The sequence below is a fragment of the Mustela erminea genome, chromosome 8, assembly GCF_009829155.1.
Source record: "Mustela erminea isolate mMusErm1 chromosome 8, mMusErm1.Pri, whole genome shotgun sequence".
NCBI classification, from domain to species: domain Eukaryota; kingdom Metazoa; phylum Chordata; class Mammalia; order Carnivora; family Mustelidae; genus Mustela; species Mustela erminea.
Genome location: NC_045621.1, coordinates 17996366 through 18000962, shown reverse-complemented (window position 1 = coordinate 18000962; position 4597 = coordinate 17996366).

Here is a 4597-nt window from a genome sequence, read left to right as displayed (position 1 = left end):
CTCCAAAATCCCTTAGAATTTTCTGAGTGATAGGAGCATCTTTATTTCTAATAAAGCAACTCTTAGCAGGCTCCTGGATGGTTGTTGGTCACCCAAAGGACTAGTCAAGAAGCTTAGAACTTTCAGCCCCACTTGCCATCCTCAAGGGAGGAAAAGGGCGCTAGAGATTGAGTTAATAGTGGATCATGCCTACAAGAGGAAGCCTCCAGGAAAACTCTAAAGTTCAGGATGGGCCATGCCTCAACTTATTTAGAATACAACCACTGGATACACAGATGATTGGAACTTGATAGTCACAATAAACCCACTTTGCAGAAAATCCATTTACTTTATAATTTTGAGGTCCCAAAGGAGAAATTAAAAGTTATTCTATTATGTTAAAAAGAAGGCTGTTACCCCTTTGATCTCTTGCCCACACTAATTTCCAGTCTCCTGGATCATCTAAAAGGTCTTCAGCTTTTCTAGTGCAAAGCAATCTGTATCCCTGGAGAACTTCTGTAAAAGCCAGCTGAGTTCTGCCAGTCTGGCCCCAGCCATAGACTGTTTCTCCCTCCTACACTATTTCTATCTTCTCTTTTTTTGGGGGGGGGGGGGTGTGGAGGGGCAATGTGTGTCTTCCCTAAAGATGAAGTAGAATCTTATCAGGTAAAAGTACAGATTCTATGAAAAAGTATCTCCTGGTAGGAGACAGTGGTTTCACCTGTTATTTTAAAAGAAGGCATTTGATATTAACAATAATTAATTAGATAAAAAGAATTGCTAACTGAAAAAGATAAGATGAAGTAACAACTGCTGGAAGCAGCTGTCACTCCTTAGAGAGAAAGAGCAGAGGGAAGAAGTTGGAATTATTAAAATGTAGACACTTGGAGGAGGAAATCTTCCCAGAGCGGGGTGCCATTCTGCTAGTGCTAGGAGTGTTGGGAACACTGGAAACTGGATCCTACGGCAGCCGCTGGAATGAACTGCTGTTGCTGAGATAAAGAGTTTTGCTGGGTTATATTCCCTGGAGAGAGTGCTGAAAGGAAGCCCACAGGAAGCAAATAAAAAAGAGAAAGTACCTACTTCCTGCCCTAGTCTGGCTGTCCATTGTAGCACCCCCTGCTGGCAAAGCCAAGCACAGACTCAGCAGGCAAAGCAGAGACGTGGTCCAGTGAGACCCAGCCTCAGCCTCAGCCTCAGCCGCAGAAAGCAGCAGATAGAATGGTGAGTTTAATTTGAGAGATAATAAATGACATTCTTCTATTTTTTTTTTTTTTGTAAAAAGGCCCCTGGTTAAAAAAAAAAATGGACTCTAACTTCTGAATTACACATCAACACCAGTGTCCAGAAACAGAAAAAATAAAACCTTGATTATAAGTACAACAGATTTTTATGAGTTAGCCACCACTTGTACAAGCTACAATAAATGATGATACTGTTCAATTTTCTTAGAGATGATGAATCTTACTTTCAGCCAAATGTGGTAGATTTGATTACTGGTTCCAATTGCTTCTTCCTACATAATAAAATCATATAGCCACACCCCATAATAAAATCATATAGCCACACCCTTGCCTGGCTTTATGGTGGGAAGAATGGACTCTTCTGGCTCTTGATTTTGTGCCCTGACGTGTGACTTGCTTTAATCAATGAGACATTAAGTAATGTGACCAGGGCAGAAATGAGCTTGCACAACTGAGCTTCCGTCCTTCTATGATCTATGGTGAGATTAACATGTTCCCAGTGCAGCTGCAGCCCTTTCAACCTCAGTTCTAGAAGAAGATACATGAATCATACCATATGTTCTGGATAACCACTGGTCCAAAAAAGAGGAGAGACATATGGCACAAACTTGAACTCATCTGGAAGCCTGGAGCCCAATAGATCCATCAATATAGGAAGCAAATCTGTTATGTTAAGACCATAACAATATCTGGAGTTTGTTATGCAGCACTACTGTGGCAATAGCTGACTAAAACATTAGGTTTCTCGGCCTCATCAATGTATCAGTAGGTTTAATCAGGAAACGGAAAACACTTTGATTATTCAATAAAGAGAAATTTAATGCAGAGAACTGATTATGTTCTATCACTCAATCAAAAAGGCTAAGAGGTCAACCAGAGGACATTGAGGCAAGCCAGAGATTGGTAATAAGAAACTGCTTCTACCCCTAGAGTGGAGGGAAAAAGAGAAGACTGAGGATCATCCTGTGGATTTTGAAACCTTGACAGGCCTTTTGGATGGCAACTGAAGCCATCAAAGATACATAATCACTGCCAGAGATGCCACCTAAGAACACAGAGGGAGGGAGAAATACCCTGGTTTCTCCCGATTTCCACCCTCTAATCTCCTTCTAGTGCCTCTCGTTGGCCAAAGTCCCCAGAAGCCAGAGGATGATGTCTGAGAAGTACAGCTTGCAGGAGACTGCATGTCGTACAGAGCTGAGCAAGGGATGGGGAATGAATGGATCTGTTGGAGATTCTCTAATCAACATTAATGCTTACCTTATTTTTTACCACAAGAAAGCCAGTCTTGGAGAGTTCCTTTCTTCAAGAAATTTCTAGAATGCCCACTAGAATGCTTACATGCACTAATTAGTCATCTGGATCATTGTCACTGTGGTGACAAGTTCGAGGACTCCAGTCCAAGCAGTTTCACAGTGGTTTCAGGTCAAGCTACAGCTCTGCTCTAGAGGCCATACCTGCTGTGCCATGAGGTCCCTGGAGCTGGAACTTTGCAATGCCCCGGTGCTGATAGGATAAGAATGCAGCAGAGCTGATATAATACCACCATTCTTTAAGATCAGAGATTCACATACTGATTTTAAGAAATGGAAAAGTATGCAACGTTTATGTTTTTAACTGGAAGAAGTTCCCACAGTTAGACTTTGTGAATCCTAAAGCATTATAGCATAGTGAAAAATCTTTGTCCATTCCCATATGTTGTTTTCTCCCAGAACATACAGCTTATGCCAAGGATGACTAGTGTCAAATGAACTTTCCTACCATTCACCAAACCATTGACAGAAATATGACCCTCCTTAATATTTAGAGTTTGTATGTGCTTCACGTTTTTATCATTTATGGTGAATTCCCTTAGAGGTCCTTAATGACCTTTTCTATGATATGGCCTTAGTCAGAGCTCCCCAGCTTATTAGACATGCTTTACAATAGTGAACCTCCAAAATTAAAACCTTGGATACTGTTTAAATATTTTTCCAGGAGAATGCATTACCCCATTTTAAATTGGTAGAAGGAATACTTAATGGAATGGGTATGACCACATTCACTAGCCAGAGCATCTGGGTCTCAGCTCCTTCTCAAATGAGTTACCTGACTCTGCTCATGGGTCAAGCTAGAGGGATTCTAGAGGTTTCATTTAATGGTGTCAATTTAGATTTGAGAAAACTGAGGTCCAGAAACATGAAATTATTTGCCTGAGGCACAAGGTTGGCTAATGAGTTGTGAATAAGTTTCCGAATAAGCCAGGTAAGACACAAACTAAGGGAGACTCGGTGGCAGCCAAAAGCACATGAATAGAATGCTGGAGAAGAAAATAAGACCAGGGAAGCTTAATTTAAAGAAATAAACTCAGAAAAGTTAGAAGATTACATATGTATATTTGTATGTAGCTACCTACCTACCTACCTATCTACTTACATTTAGGCTTTGATAAAGGAGCTCTAGTCTCTTCAAGAGCCCTACCATGTCTTTTCTTAATTCCTCTTTTCTTGAGTTGTAGAATTACTCAACTCACATTTTCCCAAACTAAACAAACAAACAAACAAACAAAAAACTCTCAATATATCTTGAGATAATATGAACTGAGAGTCCACTGTGCATAGTAGAGCAGAACAAAGCAAGAGAGACAGGCCGACCTCCTACATTAGGAATGAGATAATGTTATCAGTTGCTCCTCTACTATCCGCAGAAGTGGTCTCACCCCCAACATTTCATCTTGCCTCCCTGTGTCTGTTTCCCCATCTATAGAATGTGATTAGCTCCATGCAACCCCATCCCTCTCATAGAACTGCTGCTAGAATCATGTTGGGCATAAGATGCCTTTTAATTCTTAGGAATGACATGAACATACCTAAGGAAAAAGCAATGAGTTGCGGAACTAAAGATGATTATTGTTTTAGATACCTATAACTTTAATAATCAGGAAATAAAAGGAAATAGAAAACCTGGTCTTATTGGAGGTTAAGATAATAATCATTCCTCCTGTCTTCTTTGAGCCCAAATCCAATTATAGCTAAAGGGGCTTTTAAAAATATGATTTGTACTAGTAAAACTATATTGAAGCGTAAAGCTTGGACTTGAGGCCAGTGTAGGCTTCGGGATACTCCTCACTCACCCTTCGCACACTCAGAGACTTCAGACCTGCAAAACAGACATTTGCCCCCACGAGGTACTGGAAGATCCTGGCTTGCCTCATCCTTTTTGAATGCAGAGGGTCCTGTTAACAGAGACAAAGGAAGGAGGCCACAAAGCCTGCAACCTTCCAGGTCTTCACCCAACAGCAGACAGCTAGCTGCCCCACCCTCACCATCACACCAAACAGGTGTCACCCCTCCTTTTATGGGAGTGGGCCAGAAAAAGAAAAAAAAAAAAAAAAG